The sequence below is a fragment of the Onychomys torridus genome, chromosome 3 (assembly GCF_903995425.1).
Source record: "Onychomys torridus chromosome 3, mOncTor1.1, whole genome shotgun sequence".
NCBI lineage: Eukaryota > Metazoa > Chordata > Mammalia > Rodentia > Cricetidae > Onychomys > Onychomys torridus.
Window position 1 is genome coordinate 124,074,969 of NC_050445.1, and position 13,714 is coordinate 124,088,682.

Genomic DNA, 13,714 nt, shown 5'->3' on the forward strand with positions numbered 1-13,714 from the left:
TACAGGGTATTACTTTTAAGTTAAAGAAGGCAAACAATGGCCCCAGAGAAAGCCTATTTTATTGTTAGAGTATCTTGCACTGCCCCAACCAACAACTAAAAATTAAATTTTCCATATCTGATAATTGGGAGGCTTTCTTACACATGTTCCATGGATTTGGAGGGAACTATTACTACCCCAGGCAGCAAACTTAACTGAACTCAATATGTGTGTGTGTGTGTGTGTGTGTGTGTGTGTGTGTGTGTGTGTACACATATTAAGTAAACATGAAATACTGTTTCCCAGTGTTTTTCAGCATTCTTAGTGCTATTTGTCCCTCCTGTCTCAACTTACCCTCCCTCTCCCTTAGTTTTTCCCTCATTCCTCCTCCTCAGACAAATACCCTCTGTTTTTCCATTCCCTGCTGGGTAACACCTGTGTCCTCCTGCATGTTTCTCAAGTGTTATTTCATCTTGATTCCTACATATAGTCATTTTTTACTTTGCCCATTTTTGCAGTTTTCACATGTAAAGGTACAGGGGTTGAACCCACAAATTTAGAATATGAGATGATTGTCTTTCTTCCTCTGGGATACTTTATGCAGCACTTTTTTTATTTCATTAATTTATCTGAAAAATTTATTTATCTTTGAAAATAGAATGGGAAAAAAAACACTTAAATTGGAAAGAACTCTCATGCACATAAATTGGTATTAATTAATATTGAGAAAATTACCATTCTACCAAAAGCAATTGACAGATTCAATGAACTCTCAATCAAAACCCCACAACATTCTTCAAATATATATACTCTAAAACTTGTATAGGGCCACAAAAAATAATCCCAGATATACTAAGTAAATGCTGAGACAAAAGAAAATTACTGGAAGGATTATCATAGCAGATTTCAAGCTATCTTCCATAGCTGTAGTAATAAAGACAGCATGACCCAGCTATCCCACATCTTGGCATATGGCCAAGGATTACATCTCCCTACTCCACAGATACTTGTTTATCCATGTTTATTGCTGTTATAGTCACAATATCTAGGAAATGGAAACAGCCTAAATGTGCTTCAGCTGATGAAGAGAATATGAAAATGTAGTACATATGCACAATGAAATTATTCTTATATGTAAAGGAAAATTAATTACAATTTTAAAGCTTTCACTTTTTAATTTTGTAAGATAATGAAACATAATTTTGAAGAAAATAATAAAACTTTCCCAATGTTATTATACTGTCAGCATGACCAAAATAGAAAAATAACATTCAATTAATGTTCACTCTGATGGTTGTGCCATAAAATCCCTCTTCTTAACACTAGCTTAACCAGTTGAAAGCATCTTATTTATTTTCTGCCTTTAAATATTGGACCTCTGCACAGAATATATATCCTCTTTCCAACATGAAAATGCTTGCAATTGAATATTTATTATTAAGCATAAAATGACCATTGAATACAAATAAAACTTGTCAGCCTATTTCAAAGGAAAATACTAGGCAATTATTTTCTCTAGGAAAAAAATGGGCAAAAGCCCTCACAACTGTCGACAAATGTGAACAAGGAAAATATCCAACAATAATACCTGAACTATGACTGATGTAATAATAAAAGTGCAATTGCATGAATTAGTCTTTATAAGGTCTTAATTAGAGAACTTATAGCAAGATTAGGATGAAGCAGAAATAGGGAAATAGAACAAACAAAATCATAAATATAAAACAGAAACTCATCTTGGATATGGCTCTTCCTTCCTTCCTCTCTCCTTCCCTCCCTCCTTGCCTCCCTCCCTTCCTTCCTTCCTTTTCTTCCTCTGTCATTTCTTTTCTTTTGCATTTCTCACTGAATATTTCTGAATTGCAAGGATGTTGCAAACTTCTAAGTTTTGAGTCAATTAAAAAGAGTATGAAAGTAGAAAATGGGGAATTAGTGGTCACTACAATTTACTTATTTCCAACTCTCCATGTGTCACACAGGGAAAGGAGGAATGAACTCTGGCAGCAACTTGCCTCAGCTTGCAGGCAGTGGCACAGCCAAGTGAGCTTACTAGGGACAGAGGAAACTCCCACTCCTTCCTCCGTTGTAGGATGGAGTAAAAAGTCAAAAGTTTCAATACTTAGAACCATTTGTTCCTTGCCCATATTTGCCCAGTCATCAAATGTTAAACATATCCATTTTAATTTTTCTGTAGGATGTGATTTCAGGTTAATTTAGTGCTATCCTTTTGATTTAGTATTTTTAGTATTAAAAGACAGAAAACTGCAGAGATCTGAAAGATGGGTGAGGTAAGTTTATAAGGCATTTATATGATAAATTGGATTAATGATTGTTTTGAAATTCCTCAATTGAAGAAGGAGGGCAAACCTGACCATTTAATAATTCAAGATGGTACATGAACAGTGCTCCAATACGCAGGTAATATTTATTTTCAATCAAGAAGCAGAATGGAAACTTTGAGTTAAATTTCAACTTTCCAAAAACACTCATAAGAGACATATTTTCTTATTTAATTTTAAAGGCATTAACTTTAAAACAACATTAAACTAAAAGATGACTAAGTAGGTTAAATGTTTGCTGCCAATCCCGACTAAAGGAGATGTGGTCCCTGGAACACACCATGGTGGAAGAAGGGGATTGAAGTGTGCAAGCTATCCTCTGAACTCCATAAGCACAGTGTGGTACTTGCTGGTGTATGTACAAAGCAATAAATAAATAAATAAGTGAACAAATGTATGTTTAAAAATTACCCTGACAGTATCTTAATGTGTAAGACTAAGGTAGGTGACATAAAATGTGTTCTTTTCTTTACTTAGAAAATGCATACTAGATACATTAAATAAATAAGTAAAGTAAGTTACCTGCAATAAATGGGAATCTTTATGAACACATGCAACTTAAACCACAGTGATAGAATTTGTTAGTCTTAAAATAGATGGCTTATGTTTAATTCTGCCTAATAACATTGTAGTTGGCCTGGCTTTTGCTTTTTCTACAGCCTGTCAATAAGTGTCTTTTCATCTCAGAACTTAGCCCAACATTTCCCTATTCACATGTATTAAAGATGTTCCCTCATGCTGGAGGCCAGATCCTTGTACATCTATTTGAAATAATCTGCCTCTTTCTAATAAATTATTTTTCAGTCTCAGTCCAAAATCACTTCCTTAAAAAATTTTGGTTCAACTCATCATTTTGTTCTAAAGTGTCATGATAACATCTCTGAGGCTTTGTGTGTATTTGTATGATGGTTAATTAATGAGTACAAACTGTTCTCTCACCCAGATATACTATATTTCCATTTCCTTTACTTTTTAACTTTTATGGTAGTTGAATAAGTATGGCTCCCATTGGCTCATATATTTGAATGCCTGGCCATTAGGGAGTGGTGCTAGTTGAGAGAGACTATGAGTTATGTACTTGATGGAATAGATGTGGCCTTGTTGGAAGAAGTGTGTCACTGGGGTTGGACTCGGGGTTTCAAAAGCCAGGCCCAGTATCTTGCTCTTCCTGATGCCTTTGATCTGGTTGTAGAACTCTTTAGCTACCATCTCTGTCTGCTTGCCTATATGCTTCCCTCCAGGACAATAATGGACTAAACCTCTGAAACTGTAGGAAACTCTCAATCAGAGCTGTCATGAACATGGTGTCTCTTCATGGCACTAGAATATTGACTAAGACATGTTTCTTTCCTTTTCCTTTATATCCATTCCCTCCCCTCCTCTTCTCTCCTTTCCATTCTCTCTTCTCTTATAGATTCCCTCTCTATTCCTCTCTTCCCATGCTCTCTTCTCTTCTCTTTTCTGTCTTACTCTCCACTCTTCTTTCTCTCTCTCTCCATTCTTCCCCCTCTCTCTAATTCTTCTTCTTGCTCTGTTTCTGCCTAGTATATTGTGTCTTGTAGCTGAAGTTTTCCTTGTCCCACCTAGCTTCTGCAGACCCTCACTCCTGCAGCCTCTCAGACCCAAATGAACACACAGAGGCTTAATATTATTTATAACTCCTTGGCCATTATCTCAGGCTCACTACTGACTAGCTCTTACACTTAAACTCAGCCCATTTCTGTTAATCTATATGTTGTCATGTGTTCCATGGCTTTACATTTGTGCCATTACATGCTGCTCCTTGGATGGTGGGATGGTCAGTGTCTCCTGTCTCAGCCTTCCTCTTTTCAGAATTTGCCTTGTCTACTTGTCTGTTTATCCTGCCCATACTTCCTGCTTGACTACTGGCCAACCAGCTTTTTATTTATCAACCAATCATAGCAACACATTCACAGCATACAGAACATTCCACAGCAGTGTCTGTCATAAAATATGCAAAAATTACATAGTTAAACATATCATTGTAAGCATAATGACTTTATTTTACGTGGTTTTTTAGAAAAGCTAAATATGGGGAAAAGAGATCAGTTTAACATTTGACTGGAGCAGATAGTAGGCCTATAGATTACTTCTCTGAAGTATGAGAAATATTGTAGGAATGATAGACATCTTCTGAATCTAGATTCTTTTGTTTGTTTGTTTGTTTGTTTGTTTATTGAGACAAGGTTTTTCTGTTGTAGCCCTGACTATCCTGGAACTCACTCTGTAGAACAGGCTGTCTTTGAAGTTACAGAGATCTACCCACCTTTGCCTCTTGAATGCTGGGTTTAAATACTTGCACCAACACTGCCTGGATTAATTCTAGATTCTTAAGGAGCATCAAAATCCATCATGCAGAATCAATAAGTTTACAACAGATCATTGAATTTCATTTTAAATACATGTTTTCTTTTAGAAAGAAATTATACCTGAGTAGAGATAATAGAGATTCAATGTTTTATTTTTTTCCTTTTATTTAACCTTGAAGCAGTCACATTTAAAAACTTTGGTTTGTGTCAGCATATAATGAACTTTGCTCTTGTTTTCATCAGATTGTCCAGGTTCTTGCCTCCTCTTCATTTCTTTTTTTTTTTTATTAAGAAGTTTTTTTTTTCATTCATTTTACATACCAATCAAAGATCCCCCCTTCCCTCCTCCTTCCGCCTAGCCTCCCACTCTCAACCCACCTCCCATCCCCCCTATAAGAAGGCAAGGCCTCCCATGGGGAGTCACATCCAGTAGAGGCAATTCCAAGCCCTCCCCCCCACCCCCGGCTCAAGACTGCACAGAGGTGTCCGATCATAGGTAGTAGGCTCCAAGTAGTCCACTCATGCACCAGGGATGGATTCTGACCCTATCACCAGGGGACCCCCAAGCAGATCAAGCTACACAAACTAGGCCATGCAGAAAAGGCCTAGTCCAGTCTGATACAGGCTCCACTGACCCAACTTTCAAGAGTTCCATTGATCAGATCAATGAATACCCTAACTATCATCACAGAGCTTTTCTCCTCTTCATCTCTGTGTCTTCAGAGCTTCTCCAGGTCCTTGTTTTAACATAGAGATGACACTTTCTTCTGGATTTTACTCCAAGATCCTGGAACAGTTTTGCCCACTTGTCAGAAGAGAAGTATGCTTTCAATTTTATATTCTCAAAAAGAGATTAAGTTATCCCATTGATGGTAGTACAGAGAGTAAAAGCCAAGCTGCCTTAAGTCTTCTGGGAAAATTGATATGTAAACTTTTGTTCTGTCACTCAGAAGTCACCTCAGGTCTTTTCTAGAAATAAAACTGGATTGTTTCTCTTTTATGATCTGGGACCTGAGCTCTATAATGTTTGAGAAGGTAATTTTTTATACATTCTCAGCATGCACAGCTAAAATCTCAGAGTCTGTTTCTAGTGGACCCAACTCCAAGATTCTGGCTCTTCCATGGTATCTGCTTTGAAGATCTGGTGTTTCAAAAGGAATCTCAAATAATTATTTATTATTGTTACCTTATATTTCCTTGTAAGTCTTAGACTTCCTCACAGGCTCTTTCTCTGTCTAGGGATGCCTAGGATTCTCTCTCCACACTTTTCTATTTAATGTGTTTTAGGTCTGAGCTAGATACCACCCTCACCTTAGAAATCTCCTTCATTTACAGTGTTAACTTCCTGTTTCATCTTCTGGCTTTACATATCCTGAGCTTCAATTTTCATAATTTTAATGTGATTTATAGTAATTTTCCCTTTTTGATGTGATTTATAGTAATTTTTCCTCATTGATGTTCTCTGTATCTCCACTGTGTAAATATAAGTGGCCAGATTTTAACTTTAAATGTTCCCTTTCTGAAACCTACAATTGCTCATAACATAAAGTATTGGCTTAAAATTCATTAGTTTAAAGTAATGTAATGATTTGTACTTATGAATGCAGAAGTGCTTAATATATAGTTACATGTTCTGAAATCTGCAATAGCATCCATATAGCTGTATACCAGGTTTTATGTACTTACCTCTTAACATGTATTTCCATATAAGCACTAGTGACTATATTAATTATTTGTGATAATTCATAATCTAACCATGTGTAGTACATTTTGAATTCATTCTTTTGGAATTTCATAAATTTATACAATTTTTTTTATAATATTCACCTCTTCACTCTCTGCAAAATTCATGTTATTTTTTTCTTTCCATCATGGAAGTGGGAGGCTATCTGGAATTCCCATCCCTGCCTGAGGAACAATTGGCATTGACGGCTACTAGGCTCCAGAGGTTCACTTTTCGTTATGGTGTAGCAATGTTCAATGGATGGCTCCATTACTATACACACACGGGTCACACTAATTTGACTCTGTGTGTTATCAAAAAGAAAGCACATTACAAATTTTAAAGAACTACATAGTAAATGAAGAATGAAAGTAAAAATAGGTACACACCATTAGTCCAAGTAAAAGTGTGCATATAGGCTTTATTAAATGTCAGAAAAGGGGATGTTGTTTTTCTTGCTGTTACTAATATTAATGTTATTCTCATAGAAAGCAGCACATTGTTTGGTATCAATTACATCCTGACACACTACCTTTTCAGCAAAAGCATAATACTTCTGTTAACTATTATAGAAAACAGAATACAAAATGAATAAAATCAGTTCTAAAAAAGTTTCAGATTGTCATAACTCTACAAAACCTAGAGTCATTCTTTAATAGCTGGAAAACCATTTGATACTGTTAGAAAGGTTATCTGAATTATTGGTTTCACTATCCAGGCCTTTTTGTGAAGCTAACAAGGACCATGAGGTATTGCCTATGTACTTGTGTGCACATGTATTTACATGTTTGTGTTTGTGTGATTTTTTTGTATTAATTTATGAATATATGTAAGATGATCCATTACTTATTTTTTGTTGTTGTAAGAGGACTCAATGATGAAACAGCAAGTGTGGAAGAAAGAATTTCTTTTGGTTTATGCTCATTGAAAGTATTTGGTTTATGGACACCTGAAAGTAGGATCACATTATAAACTCTCAAAGATGGCCCCCAGCAGTGTACTTCCTCCACCAAGGCTCCACCTACTAGCAGACAGCCCAATAACCTCCCCAAAAGTGAACCACCAAGTGGAGCTAAGTGTCCAAATACATGAGCTATAGATGTTGTTTATTGCTCATAGAGGGCAGGTGACAATTTTAGGTATTTAATTGAAACCACTGGAAAAACAAGGGGAGGGTTGATGTTCATTGTGTACTGATCTTTTTGTTTTCACTTTGCACCAATCCAGATGAAGCTAAAAGCAAATCCTGAAAAGTCGGCCACCAGAACATCACCTAAATGGCTGCTACAGCAGATACATGGGAAAATCTCCAGGTTCCCGTTAAGCAAATTCTCCTTCAAATCCTCATTTCTGTGATGCTCTCACCTTCAGAACAGCCCATCCAGGACTCATAGGACTTCACGCATGAAAACTTTCTACCTTATATTGTAAACTGCCAATCCACTAATTTCCCATTCTCACCATTATTGATCCCTACTGAAACAGTAATACTAAGGGGCTGATGGAAAATCTGTCACTTCTATTTGAAAATTTAAAAGATGCAAATCTCAAGTGGTGGAAATGCAAAGTTTTCCTCTTGCGGATTAAACTCCAGCACAAGGAGGAAATCACTGTCATTTGCTGAGAGTTGTCAGTTCCTTCAGTTTTCCACTGCCTGTTCTCTTCCTTTGTTTTGTTGTGCCCCATCTCTTAATCATATCTCCCCCTGCTTTCTATTCCCTCTCTTAAGAATTTTAAGGATCTTCCCATATTTTCGCATTTCCTTTTCTTGTTTCCATTCACTAACCCTAAGTCTTTCCCAGCCTTTCACCATCCTGTTCCCTCTGTCCCTCCTTTTCTTTCCAGCCCTTGTCCCCTCCGTCCTTCTGTCCATCCCCTCATTTCTTCCTTCTTCCTGCCCTCCCTCCCTACTTCATTTCTCAATCTCTTTCTCTTGAAGCTGCTTATTTGTATAATTTTTCACTTTGTATCATTGAGGCTTGTTATTACATAGTAAACTAGGTGTCAAACTCCAGAGATGACTCCACAGTTAAGTGTACTTACTATTATCACAGAGAATCTATAAGAGTAACAGAGGTCTCCATGTTACAGACATAAAATAGAAGAACCTAGAATGTTAACTCCACAGGGTTGTTCCTTCAAGAAAAGGAATGCAACACTTGTTAATTGCCCAGAAGGCTTGAGCAAAAGTGCGTTTTAGTCCCATGATCTTTGCACTGTGTGGCTGTAGACTTTTCCAGCACACCCTAATCACAAGCATGTTTCTCTCAATTAATGTATTGAACACATCCTTATGGACTTTACAAGAGTTTTGAAATAGTCATGTCTGATCTGTATTTAGCTTACTTTATTCCTCAAAGAGATTCATGCATGCTTTGTTTTGCATGTGAGATCAAATAAATTATAACCAGGATAGTATTCTCTTAATTTGCTGTGGGTAAATATGTCTAAAATAAGCCAAATAGATCCATATCTGTCACAGTGCACAAAACTTAAGTCCAAGAGGATCAAAGACCTCTACAAAAATCCAGTTACTCTGAACCTGATAGAAGAGACAGTAGGAAGTACTCTTGAATGCATGACACAGGAGATCACTTCCTAAATATAACACCAGTAACACAGACACTGAGAGAAACAATCAATCCATGGGACCTGTTGAAACTGAGATGCTTTTGTTAGAGCAAAGGACATGGTCAACAAGACAAAGCGACAGCCTACAGAATGGGAAAAGGTCTTCACCAACCCCACATCTGACAGAGGGCTGATATCCAGAATATATAAAGAACTCAAGAAATTAGATATCAAAATGCCCAATAGTCCAATCAAGAAATGAGAAACAGAGAATTCTCAACAGAGGAAGCTCAAATGGCTGAAAGACACTTAAGGAATTTCTCAACATCCCTAATTATCCTGGAAATTCAAATCAAAATGACTTTGAGATACCACCTTACACCTGTCAGAATGGCTAAGATCAAAAACACAGAAGACAGCTTATGGTGGAGAGGATGTGGAGCAAGGGGAACTTTCCTCCACTGCTGGTGGGAATGCAAGCTTGTACAGCCACTTTGGAAATCAATATGACACGTCCTTAGAAAATTGGGAATCCATCTCCCCCAAGACCCAGCTGTACCACTCTTGGGCATGTACCCAAGGAATGCTCAGTCATACCACAAGGGCATTTGCTCAGCTATGTTCATATCAGCATTGCTTGTAATAACTAGAACCTAGACACAACCTAGATGCCCTTCAACTGAATAATGGATAAAGAAAATATGGTACATATACACAATGGAGTACTACTCAGCAGAGAAAAACAATGACATCATGAGGTTTGCAGGCAAATGGGTGGATCTAGAAAAAAACATCCTGAGTGAGATAACCCAGACTCAGAAGGATAAACATGGTATGTACTCACTCATATTAGGATACTAGATGTAAAACAAAGATGACTAGACTGCTACACAACTCCAGGGAGGCTACCTAGAAAACGGGATGCTAGGAAAGACACAGGGATCGCCCATTGACAGAGAAATGGGTGAGATCTACATGAACAACCTGGCCGACAGTGGGAGTAATGAAGGGCAAGATTTGAGGGAAAGAATGCTTAGGGGAGCAGGAGATGCTAGCTGGATCAAGAACAGAAAGGGAGAACAAGGAATAACAGACCATGATAAATGATGACCACAGGAGAATAGGAATAGGCAGAGTGCTGGAGAGGTCCCCAGAAATCCACAATTATACAACCCTGTAGACTGCTGGCAATAGTTGAGAAAAAGCCTAATCTGCCCTAGTCTGGTGATCAGATGGCCAAACACACTAACAGTCATGATGGATCTCTCATCCAATAACTGATGGAAATGGATGCAGAGATCCTCAGGCAGGCCCCAGGTGGAGCTCCAGGAGTCCAATTGTCAAGAAAGAGGAGGGACTGTAAGAGCATGAATTGTTGAGACCAAGACTGGAAAAGCACAGGGACATATAACCAAACTAATGGAAGGACATTAATTATGAACCAAAGGCTGTGGAGCCCCCAGCTGGATCAGGCCCTCTGGATAATTGAGACAATTGAATAGCTTGAACTGTTTGGGAGGCACCCAGGCTGTGGACTGGGACCTGTCCTTAGTTTATGAGCTGGCTGTTTGGAACCTTGGGCTTACACAGGGACACATTGCTCAGCAGTGAAGGAAGGGACTGGACCTGCGTGTACTGAATCCACCAGGTTTAAATGAATTTCCAGGGGAGTCTTGGCCCTGGAGGAGATGAGAATGGAGGGGATTGGCTAGGGCAAAGGTGGGGGTGGAGGCGGGAGGCGGAGGACAGGGGAACCCATGGCTGATGTGTAAAATTAAAACACAAATATAATAAATAACAAAAAATAAATAAGCCACTCTGTGTCAGACTCTAGTAGTTTAAACCAATGCTGGCTACTGAGTCCTGGTGAGACAAACTGCCTTCTTGCTCAGGTAACTTATCACTCTGTTGGCTGTGAAGGCCACAAAGACCCCACCATAAGGATCCAAGTTGAGTTCCCAGTGTGGTTGGGCAGCTCTCAATTGTCTGTAACTCCAGCGCTTTTGGATCTAGTACTGTTGTCTGGATTCTACAGGCACTTGGACACATGAGTACATAATACATACATACTTACATACATACATAAACACACACACACACACACACATATATGCATACACACATACACATATGCATACATATATGTGTGTATATATATGTGGGTGTGTATATATATATGTATATATATATATATATATATATATATATATATATATACACATATATATATATACACACATGTACACACATACACACACACACGATATATGATATATATCGTATATTATCAAGGGATCTTCTCCTTGCAGGAGATGGCAACAATTAACAAGGAAATCCTCTACTGATCGGTGTGCAGAGAATAAAAGACTGTGGAGTACTCAGCCCTAAATAGGACATGTATATCACACCTTCCCCTTAAGGCTCATGGATCTTCATGGAAAATGGGACAGGAAGATGGTAAGAACCCAAATTAGGGGAAAACATCAGGAAACAGTTTTTCCATATTCAACATGGCAGATGCATATATGAACTCACACCAGTTGTAACAGTTCGTACTAGCTCAAGCCATACAACATCCCACATAGAGGGTGGAAGGCAGAAATAAAATCCCACCACTATCTGAGGACATACTGACATTTGATAGCTTGTGTGAAAGAGTCAGTTTTCCTTAATACAATAACTTCCTGGTAGGTCAAACACATGCCAGGGCAGTGCCCACTCCTAGGAGTACTTTAGAATGATGAATAGAATCAATGAGGGAGAAAAAGAAAGAAATTCTAATGTACTTAAAAGGGATAAGAGGGTAGAGAGGGTAAGTATGAGAGAAACTCAGGGAGTGGAGTCAGGGAGTGGAGTGAGTATATTCCAATTAGATTGTATAAAATTCTGAAAGACTTGATAAAAATATTGCTTTATAAAATTCTAATAAAAAGAGAAAATATACTGTCTATTGGGTCAGGACTCACTCCAATTTAAAAAGTTTAAGAAAGAAAAAATTGAGAGAAAATGAGATGTGCGGAACATTACACAGCAAATGGCATGTTACTAATTTAGCGACTTTAGAATGCTATTGAGTATAATTAATACACTTGATTCAGTAGGCCAATGGTTCTTTACTCAATGGACTGTGTATCGGAAAGCCCATGAGCCTGTATCTTGGATAAAATCTCTTTAGTTAAAGCATCTATGATTACCATGTATAGTATGCATATTGTAGGTATTTGTAAAGTCCCATGAGTGAGTGTAAAATGTATTATTAAACATGATATGCCTGGTAAAAATCCATAATTAATCATTCTTCAAGACTATACTAGACACACTAAGACACTTTCTCCTTTTAATTTCCCACACATTACTCGCTTTGGGACGACGAGGAGCCCTGGGACATTCAATGCTCTTTTCATCTCTTCCATTTATTCCTCTCTCACCTACTATCCCACTTTAAAGGCAACATTACCTATGAAGAATTCTGGCAAGCCATGTTAGAACTCCATGGTATGTCTTCTGGATAGAATCATAGGCCTTAAAACACTCAGAGTTTGGGCCGGGCGGTGGTGGCACATGTCTTTAATCGCAGCACTTGGGAGGGAGGCAGAGCCAGGCAGTTCTCTGTGAGTTTGAGGCCAGCCTGGGCTACAGAGTGAGTTCCAGGAAAGTAGAAACTCAGAATTTGGTGTGTACTCAAAACACTTAGGCATTTCATATAAATGAAGATTAGGAGTCAATTATTCTGCTAGTTCAAAAATTCTTTTGTCAACAATGCTTCTTTATGATGTGGCTATCAGTCAACGGCCACTTTTGGAATAGCCATAGTCAGGAGCACTCACTGATGGCCTGTCTACTCCTTTGTTTGTGTACTAGTTTTTCATTACTTCATTCTTTGGCAGCTAAGTTTTGAACAGCTGTCATAAATCTTATGCCTTGGCTTCTATTAGAAATAGAGGATGGATGGATATAAAGATGTTAGAGATAAATTGATGATGGATAGATCATTTCTAGATGGAATAAGATGCAGACTCTGCTCTTAAGAACAAATGATAATGTAATTGGAAATAAAAACACATACCTATAAGCATTCTGTCACTTCACTAACTAGAACAGTGATGAGGACATGGAAAGCAGCTCAATTTGTTTCTTTAAAACAAATAGAAAACAAAAGCATGTGTCTGACTGCTAAAGGCAACAATGAAAGAGACATTCAGGGAAAAGAAAAAATATTAAACTTGTATTTTGACAAAAAAAATTGACAAGAGAGGTTTATAGTTAAAAACAGCAACATACTATTCATTAAAAATAGGATGATGAAAGTGCATGTCTGGATCTATGATCACTTCTCTCTGTTATGGCCCTCGAGAAAACTATCTACTTTCAAGTCTAAACTCTTCTTGGCATATAGCATATGAGTTATAACCATTGGCTGAATTATTCATACCAAATGAATTGGCAAGAGGTAATACAGCATGCACATAGATTGGATGAAAGGTTAATGACCTAAAATTCTCAGAAGTAATGAGTTCTAGACAGGAAAGTCCATTTCACTAACAACACCTGTGGGCTGTTAGGTCCTGAATCCTCTGATCAGCAGATCAAAATACCTTTTGAATTATGTATACCACTTTGAAACACCAGGGGAACTGAACTGCAGGTGGAATCTTCTATCCCCACAAGTCCCCCTATTCATCCTATAATCCCAAAGCACCTTGTGCCAGGTGCACACCATTTCTACTTTGGTGACACTGCCACCCTTCAGTAGTTCTGATTAGCAGAACAAT